This window comes from Brassica oleracea, chromosome C3, assembly GCF_000695525.1.
Source record: "Brassica oleracea var. oleracea cultivar TO1000 chromosome C3, BOL, whole genome shotgun sequence".
Taxonomy (NCBI): Eukaryota; Viridiplantae; Streptophyta; class Magnoliopsida; order Brassicales; family Brassicaceae; genus Brassica; species Brassica oleracea.
Window position 1 is genome coordinate 27,981,580 of NC_027750.1, and position 10,336 is coordinate 27,991,915.

At 31.2% G+C, this 10,336-nt stretch overlaps 2 long non-coding RNA genes and 1 pseudogene across 7 annotated transcripts; 1 reads left to right on the forward strand and 2 right to left on the reverse strand.

The window, feature by feature from the left end:
• Nucleotides 1-10,336, reverse strand: part of LOC106330298 — a 15,102-nt pseudogene that overhangs the window by 1,902 nt on the left and 2,864 nt on the right.
• Nucleotides 3,679-5,096, reverse strand: LOC106329572. Of its 2 annotated transcripts, none has more exons than XR_001267873.1 (2): nt 4,952-5,096; nt 3,679-4,301 (listed from the first exon to the last, which is right to left on the reverse strand). It is a non-coding gene; the product is annotated as an uncharacterized LOC106329572 (long non-coding RNA). The 2 variants fall into 2 exon arrangements; XR_001267872.1 differs by having other exon boundaries at nt 4,865-5,096.
• LOC106329574 lies at nt 6,307-7,608 on the forward strand. 5 transcript variants are annotated; one of them, XR_001267877.1, is made up of 4 exons: nt 6,307-6,392; nt 6,509-6,671; nt 6,977-7,082; nt 7,152-7,608. It is a non-coding gene; the product is annotated as an uncharacterized LOC106329574 (long non-coding RNA). The 5 variants fall into 5 exon arrangements; XR_001267876.1 differs by having other exon boundaries at nt 7,156-7,608; XR_001267874.1 differs by having other exon boundaries at nt 6,977-7,608.

The following is a 10,336-nucleotide window of genomic DNA, read 5'->3' on the forward strand; positions in this document are numbered from 1 at the left end:
ACGACAACCAAGATCAGTGAAATTACCTAAACAAAAAAGCAGAGTAAGTTACAAACTCTGATAAATACAACTAACAATGATTTTTGTTTACATGTTACCCATAAAAAAAAAGAGAAACAAACATAGCCACACCAGAAGATACAAGAGACAATCCCAACATACACAAAGGCGGCAACAACATCTCCACCTGCTCACACTTCTTGTCTTATAAAAATAGCTTATATGCTCAATGTCAACATGGCAACGCTATTGTCTTCTTATGAGAAATACATATATTCGTTTAAAACCCATTAAGATCAAAATACTAAATGTCACTCATTTTATAGTTATTTCTACAAGTCTTCATATATTTGTTTTAAAGGTCCGATAAAAACAACAAGTTTAAAAGTAAAAAAACATATAACCAACATACTAAGAATAAAAAAAATTATTACTTAATACACACAACTTACACAATTAAACTGGTGAAAAAATATCCAGAAACAAAAGATACTCTCAACAACCTTAATATAATTTATGTAATCTCAACAGTACAAATAACAAATTAAAAAGACAAACAAACAATAAGTCTAACCCTATAACAATAAAAAGCTTAAAAAACAATGATCAACCCATTACGCAAAATTCATAACTACAATAACCCTAACAAATAATGAGATGAAACAAAAAATATGTCTACAACTCTGCGCTTGCGCGGAGGCAATGTCCCTAGTAAGAAAAATAGATCAGCTTACATAGTTGAAAATAAAATAAAAGTTTTTTTACCGAATTGGTTGTATATATGCTATGTCCTACATGTAAGTTGTAATATTAATGGCAGCCTTGGAAGATGGTGTTCACGTGCAGCGTGCCTCCAATAGAGTTGTGTAAAGTGATATAAGGTTCTGATCATATTGGTTTCAAACTCATTCTATTTTATTGTTTTCATAGAATAAGTAGAGGAGCAGATATTCACGAATAAGAAAAATTAAGTAATTCGGCCACAGAATAATGTATACATGTGAGACAATTGCAGTATGCTTCAGAACAGCATTAACAATAATATGATAAATTAATTTTAATGCAGTTCAATATTTATAGAAAAGACAAAAAAATCAACTCTTAATTTTTATTAATCAAATCATAAATTAAATACTATATTAAATCTAAATACTTAGTTATATTAAATAATAAAACTAGATAAAAAATAAAATAACAAAGTAACTATCTTAAATTTAGAATATTTCAAATATCTATTATATGTGCATCATTCACTTCTCTTCGGGTGAGAGAATATATATTCACTTCTTCTTCTTCTTCACTTCGATATGTAAAATTCTTCACCATAAAATATATTGTTACTTTGTGTCAAGTTATTTTTTTTTGCCAACAAACAATTTCAGCACGTGTCATATTTAATTACATCCTTCCATTTTTGCACTTCTGGCCAAAATTGGATAAAGATTCCATATATATGGTACGCCTGGGCATTCGGAGTCCCAATCGGGTTTCAGTTTAGTATAATCGGATTTCGATTTTCTGGTTTTTCGGGTTTATCGGAATCAGTCGCATTCGGATTATATAAAAATTTGGTTCGGGACCGGTTTGGGTTCTATCGGGTTCGGATCGGGACTAGTATATCTTCAAAGAACCGGTACAACCCGATGTACTTTCGAGTTCGGGTCTCAATCGGTTCTTCGGTTTAAATATACCTGATTTATATCTATTTGTAACAAAAAAAAGAAGTAAACCGGTTCAAAAATAAGAAATGAACATCAAATATGATCATTCAAAATCAAGCGAAAAGTAAACGTATTTATTGATAGGAAAAAAAACCAAATAAGTGAAAACATAAAACGAAAACCAAGTTCTCATGATATGAGAAACATTATTCAATGAAAACAAAACCAAAATCTAAAAACTTCAAGCTTCAACTACCACCTTCAACCATCAATTTTCATGTAAGATAATTATTTTAGATGTTCAGTATAATTTGGATACATATTAGGAATTGAGATCATGTTTGGTACAAGTTCTTTTTGTGGATTTTGAATGTTTCGGGTTCTATCGGGTATCCATTTCGCTTCGGGTTCGGTTTGGATAATATCCATAACCAGAAAAACCATAAAAAAGGATCTATTCGGTATTTGTGTCGGATTTACATCGGTTCAGATTCATTTGTATCGGACTGGATCCGGTTCGGATATTCGGATTTGGTTTATTTATCCAACCCTATATATGGCGTTGCTAACAACATGGTTTGTTGATCTTGCCACGTTAGCCTGATCTCGGGGTTGGAAAAGACCACTTTCAAATTCTTTAATTAATTTTTTTTCTTCTTCACTTCCGTATGTAAAATTTTCAACATAAAATATATTGTTACCTTCTTTCAAGTTTTTGTGTTTGCCAACAAACAATTTCAGCACGTGTCATATTTAATTACCTACTTCCATTTTTTCACTTCACGCCAAAATTGGATAAAGGTTCCATATGGTGTTGCTAACACAAGTAACAACATAGCAACCTGTTGATCTTGCCATGTTAGCCTGATCTTCGATAAGTCGTTCCCCATTTTCACCATCATATATTAATACTAGATACGGGCGAGATATATTTTACTTGTAATTTAGATTATGATTATTTTGTATGATTCTGTGTTTTAAGTTTGTATTCATTGTATTTAATTATATTTTGGTTCGATTCTTTGGTTCTAGAAGTATAAAATCCGTTTGGTCAGAAAGTACAGTTCGGTTAGGTTCGGTGATTTCGGTTTTCGGTTTTCGGTTTGGTTCGGATAACAAAGTTGGAGACCGGCTTATATCAAAAAGAATTTTGGATCCCATTTGATTCCAAGTCGGTTCTTGTTTTTTGATTAATTTGGGTTAAAAGATTAAAAAAAAAAGATCTTTTCGGATTAATATCTGATTTTTGGGTTTTCAGATAAAAATTTGAACAATTCAAATACTTTTAAGTATTTTAGATAAAAAAAAATTCTAGTAAAATATAATTTTTTGGTATCTTGACTAATAAAAAATATTTTTAAATTGTTTGATTATTTTTAAACTAAATATAGTTAATATTTATAAATATGTAAACTATATTATAGATTTTCGGGGTACTCATTTGGTTTTCAGTTCGCTTCCGGTTATTCAGTTCTAAACATATATAATCCACTACTATAATTAATAGGATCCATATCCAAACCGAACTTTTTTTTTCGGTTTGATTTGGTTTGGTTCTTCGGTTCCGGAAAGTTAGGTTCAATTTGATTTGGTCGGTCGGTTTGGATACATGTAAACAGGGCTATATCGCATACCCGTATTCTGTAAAAATTCCACTGTTTAGCTTAGTCCAACAATTATAATGTTGAATACTATACAACAATATCCCAACCAAAATCCCACCGAATAGCAGCAAAGCTGCATCATTTGATCTTTTTAAAAACATAAATTCAGCTTAACATGTAAAGTCTTCGCCATTGTCAGTATCTATAACATAAAGACCTAAAGCTTTCAACTTCCTTAGCTAAGGAATTATACAACTTTGAGCTCGGCTAAGAAAATCTCCAGAGTTCTTGTTAATTACTTTTGTACCATCAGTAAAACCAATGGCCTCGAAATGAATTACAATGTGATGGAAAGGGGCTAAACATATTTTCCTCCATGTACATTTTCTCTCTACGTAACCGAGACATTAATCTCTTTTCCATGGTGAAAGGCCTGATAAGTTTCATGTATCGATGCTTTCTCCAAATAAACACTCTGTTCCCAGAAAAATCTGAACAAATCTCCTCATAACCCAAAGCTACTTCCACTCCGAATACAATGCCACATTCGAATCATCTAGATCTTCCCCATACATTTCCAATATAGCAATAACAACATACAGATACTGTCAAATGCCAAGAGACTAAACTGGTGTAGAGTGGCCTTCATATATACTCCCTACTTAACTGATTACCTTCCAAATCCTGTATCCATGCTGTAGTAAGATGTCCAAAACTTTTGTCGTGATTAGAAACACAAACCTTCATCTCAGGGTTTCTATCTTTACCCTTTGATTAGTCTTCAAGCTTTAATCTATTAAACTACAAAACAACATAAATGTGCAACGTAAGATGGTCATACCTAGTGAATCAATAAACTGCTTTGACTGAAAGAAGAGTATAAGAGCTTCGCCTAGGGAATTGGCGCCTGAGGGAAATAGCTGAGAGATGTGATCACCGATATTCTTAGGAACACCAGAGAGCTCCAGTCGAACCTCTTGTTCGTATGAAAGCAGCCAACAATACTCAAACCCTGAGCCACGTAATGCTGCTCTATCTAACACATTAGAACAACTAAAAATCTGAATTCATAAGTACAAAATCTCAGAAGTTGAGATATTCAAGCGAGAGCACATATTAATACACACACTAAATCTCTCTGAGTCATAGATACAGAGCAGTTATGCTGGTTGTTGATCCAAGATTTAAACTTTCTATATTATAACAGAAAAAATAGTTAGAATGTACAGAGCAAGAGAAAGAACATGAAGAAAGAGCTAGTAATAGCATATGCAGCTGCAATTACACCTAGGACATGTTTTACAGTCATTATCTCTCTCGCAAACAATGGTGTGCTGGTGGTTGAACCATAACAAACGTACTGAGAATGCAAGCAACAGACATAACATGAAAATGAAGCTGCAATTACAATTACAGAAGGTTTCCAAAATTCAGAACTCAATATCCAAACCATGCTATCAGATACTAAGTATTTTAATATTTAATGTGAAAGATTATGTATCAATCCGATCTGAATCAGCGAAATTGTTAAGGTACATGAAGCAAAAGCAGAAGCAGAATCAGAGAACAGAGATTGAGCATGATGAATGTAACATTAACCGAGATCGAGGCAGAGATTCTTCGCAACAATAAATTGGACTGCAATCGGAGCTGGTGAGATCGACAACTTTGGGAGCTAGGAAATACCATGGCTTTCGGTTGCGACCTTAGGAGGTCGCGGCGGTGAAACGATGAACGCGGGCTCACGCCGTGAAGAAAGCTTGGTCACGATCACCAGAGATCAACCGGAACCGCGACAGAGAAGGAAAACCAAAACGACGCATTTCAACCACATCGTGTTATTCTTTATGAGAATGGGCTTTATAAAGCTAAACACAAACATCAAATATTAGAGAAAGCCCAAAAGAATTGCAAACAAAATAAATGAAACGCAAAGTATTGTATTCGGAGGGACAGATGTCACCCAGAGGAAGAGCAACTTTATGACATGGCACCACAGGAGAAAAACAAACATTTTTTTATATATATAGATAGATAGATATGTCATAAGCTGGACTCATGGCCGCCTTGAGCTAAAGCCCGTAAAACCAAGGTTTTAAGTACCAACTTAATAAATACTTAATGGCGCCAGAATTAATAAAAGAGATAATTTGTCGGATATTCATAAGGAGGCCGAGAATGTAAAATATAACCTTGCTACAGTTTGGGCCCACGGAAGCGACATGTTTCGCTCAAAATTCCCGAAAAGAACCCTCATAGCGCGTGAACGTGGTGAAGCAGCAGGAACGTAAAACCCATGTGACTAATTGCGGTGTACCAAACCTATACATAAAATAGTCTGTCATTTCAATATCATAACCAAATTGAAATAATTCAAACGATGTAAATTTTCCTTCGTTGCAGACGGGAATTGGACAAATCAAAAGGGATACATGTGCAGACAAAAACTCGTCTATACTACATTACTTTATCGAATAGTCTACTAAATAGTTTCGAAAGTACCTTCCTACTCCGATGACGATCACCCCTTTCGCACAGATCTGCAATACATTGCAGAGTGTAGTATCAATTTCATAAATCCCTTCAGGTTTTCTCAGAAAATGATTTTAGAGTGGTATAATGATACGAAATCGAACTTACCTCCATTGATGGCTTCGCTTTTCCCTCTGAAATTGGGCCGCATGCGCCACTTACCACCGCCTTTTTTTCCCGAAATCGGCCGGATTTTTTACTATTGCGCCAAAGGCTAACGCTCTCCAAATATTTCTTCTATGTCACTTTGTTTTGTTTAGAACGGCAGTGGAAACTGTTCAGTTTCCTGGGGTAAGGAAAATGGAAAAAGCGGTGGGCCCAAGGCTTTCTCATGCGCTGTCTGGAGCATGGATATCATTATCTTTATATATAAAGTACACTTTCCTTCTCTCCGAGCGTGTCCACGTCGACATCCACGTCATCAATTCGGTCGACGTCGTGGCGACACGTGTCCCATAGCTTAAAACTATGTGTTTCATTAAATATTTAGCGACATTTATTGGGCTTCTTCTAAAGATTTTTTTTCCGTCGTTCGAGCGATGGGGTTTGATGAAATCGAAGAGTTTAATCCGTTCGGAGGGTTTCGATTGCGCCGGTTGAGATTTTTCTTCATCAGTCGAAATGCTTCCTCTTCTTTATAAAGATTTGAGTTCCAATCTGTGAATTTCATTAGTTCATTCCCCTAAATCATTTTCTTTCCAAAAATTACAGAGATTGGAATGGCAAACGTTTCTCAACTACACTCCAATTTGAAAGCCGGCTCCACCGTCGAAGTTCTTCTCCTGGGATTTTGGGAGACTGGCAATGTAAAGAAAGGCTGCTAGCTTCTGGGTCTCACAACTCTCATGAAGAAGCCAAGAGCAGATAACTAAAGGTCTCACAACTCTCATGAAGGAGCTCATGTCTTTACTTTTCTGTTTACCTTTTTGTTTTTTTTTTGTGGTCAGCTTTTAATGTTTCTTTTAAGAATCCCAGAAAATCTCATTTTTGCCAAATTAAATCTGCTGATCGTCTTCTTTTATATGCTCCAAATTGGTCAATGCTTTGAGGACATTCCTTTGTATTCTCTGTTAGATACATGGATGGATATTGTTAGTTGGATCTGAGTTTCTTAGTAAAATGAGAATTCACTTTCATAAAGTGATTAACAATAGTTAATTCTTACTTTTTTTAATTTAGTTCTACAGATTGTGCAAATTTGTGTTTGCTTATTCCTCAGCGCAACGTCCAGAACACACTTTTATTATGATCAGGAAACTCAAGCCAGCAAGAACTTTCTTAAAGTGTAAGAAAGTCTAACTTCATCCTAATATTTTATTAACTTTCTTACAACTGTTGTTTTATCCCCTCTAAGCTAGGTTGGTCTTGGTCTGGCTCAATGTCTTTGTTTACCCACCTCAGGTACGTAATTTACTTATTGGTACTGCAATCGTGGATTCATTTTTGACTCGTCTAAAATTTATCGTTCAAGTTTTCCTCTACGTGTCTATACCTGCAGACTTTTGAGTTTTTTTGCAGAGCCAAATTCAGTGAAATTGAGACAATCAATGGATGGTGCTCCTTCTCCTGTTCTAAGTGCTATCAAAAGCTACAGCAGAGTTTCACATCTTTTACATGATCAAGATGTAATGATGACAATGCTATTGGGGTAATGTATTCTCACAGTAATTGCAGAGATTGTTTTCTCATCTAATGTGTATTGTCTCAACCTAGGTTTTACTAACATCTTTTAACCATGTCATTGTAAAGGATTGTCTACAGTATTGTCATCATTACATCTTTAAGATATAGTATAGGCTTAGATAAATAAAGCCAACGGGTCAAACCAAAGTATTGTATAAACCTGTCACCACCTTCAAATACTAACCTTCCCAACTCTTGACTATTTGGACGAAAAGTGGAGAATCACTAACTCAAAGAAGTATTAGGTTGCTTAATCACACATCTGAGTGTTTACATGGCCTCTACTTGTAAAACAAAACCGAATCCGAAACACGCCACCTACATTTCAAATCAATAACAAGCACCAAACTATGCACAAGGAATCTAAGCATAAGAAGAACTTATTCAAACTAATCATGATTCATGAATAACGACCAAAACAAAATAACAATAAAATCATACCACCAAACAAATCTTACAGCTAAAGATCACAATTAAATTATGCAAACCAACTTAACAAAACATCAAATAATTTACATGTAATGAAGATATAAATTATTTACTCTGAAAAATAAAGAATAATGAAGATTACTTTAACTTTAATTGAAAAAAAATGATTATTATAAGAAAAACAATATGATCTCATAATTCTATTCATTACAAATCGCTTTCGATATACAATGTTTTATAATGTTTCAAAAAATTAATATAAATTAATATAAAATAGTTTTTAGTATAACTTCTCGCCCGTAGGGCGAGCCGGCCCTAGTACATAAATACGACGCCCATATCGTAGCCTATCTGATATGGTTATAATCTTATTTCTAGATTTTTGCTATTGTTATGCGTTCAAATTTCCCTTAATAAAATCCATTGTAGCCCAGTGATTGTTTTCCTTCCCTTTGTTACTAGAGATATTTATTAGGTTCGAAGTTTTCTTCCGTTTTTGTGTGTGATATAATTATAACATTTTTTCTTTTCTTTTCTGAGGATAACAACAAAAGATTTACTCATTCAAATATACATAGGATTTCGAAACTTTTTAGCAACCCTTTAATTTTTTTTCTTTTTTTATCACCCTTTATATTTATGATAAATAAACATCTCTATAATATTATTTGAGAAGTCAGTTTCTTACGTGTTCCGTTCACGTTAATTTTTATAACGGATAATTATCGATGTATCCTTAATGAATTAAAACTTTTACATTTAAATACTATTATTGATTTTTTATTTAGTTTACTTTTTTCAAATAACATATATAATAAAAAAGGAAAAATTTATCAATTTAAAAACGAATTTAAAAACGAAAATATATACATATATATAATATGATTTCATTAAAAAGAAAAGTTCACAAAATAGTAATATTCCATTTAAAAAATATTTTAAATTAATATAAAATATACTTCTAAGTAATAAAATATTTTCTTATATCTATATTTTCTTAGATGAAAATATATATTTGTATACAATGTGACTTCGTAAAAACAAAGTTCACATAGATAATCTTGATATTAGAAAAAGATATATTATTTATTTTAAAACATAATTTTAAACAATCCAACAAAATATTTTCAAAGTAATAGAAATATTTTTTATATATCTATCTATTTTCTTAGACGATTACATAAAGTAATAACATAAATTGATATATGTTTAATTGACTAAAAATAGTTTATAATTAGCATCTGAACTGTTGTATATATTTATCATATATTTAGTTGACTATATTATCTTTCAATTACAGTAAAAATCATATTTTACTTATATAATATGATTTCTCAAAAAAAAATCACAAATTGTTTTTACTGTTTATTTTTAAGAGATAAGAAAAGCTAAACATAAATTTTAACAATAAACATCTTTTGATCAAATAATTATAAAATATTTTAAAATAGCATAACACTATATATTTTAGCGATGTAGATATATTATATTATTAAAAAAAATTAAGCATATAATTAAAAACTTAGATTTTTTCTTATATGTTATATTTTGAATTTATTAAAAAGACTAAAATAAATGCACATTTAAGTGAACATAAAACTAATTTGATTTGACTTAGTTATAATAAAAATAATTATACTTCACTTTGAATTTGAAAGAATATATGTAACTCAATATAGTCAAAACATGAGTGATTCGACTAAGCCAACTTACATCAAAAATCATACATTTAACTACAATAAAAAGAAATAATTTTATAATAACAATTTATTTATTTTGATGATTACTCAAAATATATTAACAAATGAAAATATATTATTAACCAACTGCTACAATTTAATTATTTTGTAAAATTTATATATATGCATGAAACTTCAGAATATTATCGTTATATTAATTTATATAATTTGGAATCAGACACTTTAGTTTATTTTTTATTTCATTATAGACACAATATATCTTAAGTTATACATAATCTTCCTAAACTATATTTACATATCTAAGACAACAACCAACCCAAATGCAAAAACTAAAATTATATATTTAGAATAAAAAGTATTATTGCTGAATTCATCGAAATAAATGCAATCTAATATACCCAAATAATAGCTTAATCGACTGTAAAAACAACAAAATAAACTAGAAAAAACATATCTAATATTATATGTCTAATTAAAGTAATACAATATTATTAATATAAATTATAATTATAAATTATAAATTAATTTAAAATTAAAAGTACATATCAACCAACTATTATAGTATATTTACTTTGTAAATATTATGCCGTGCATAAGCACGGAAAAATCACATAGTATTATATTAAATGATATATTACTAATTAGTAGATAAATAATGTAATTAAACAAAACATGTTTTTTGTTACAAAAAAAAAAAAAAAAAAAAAAAAAAAAAAAAAAAAAAAAA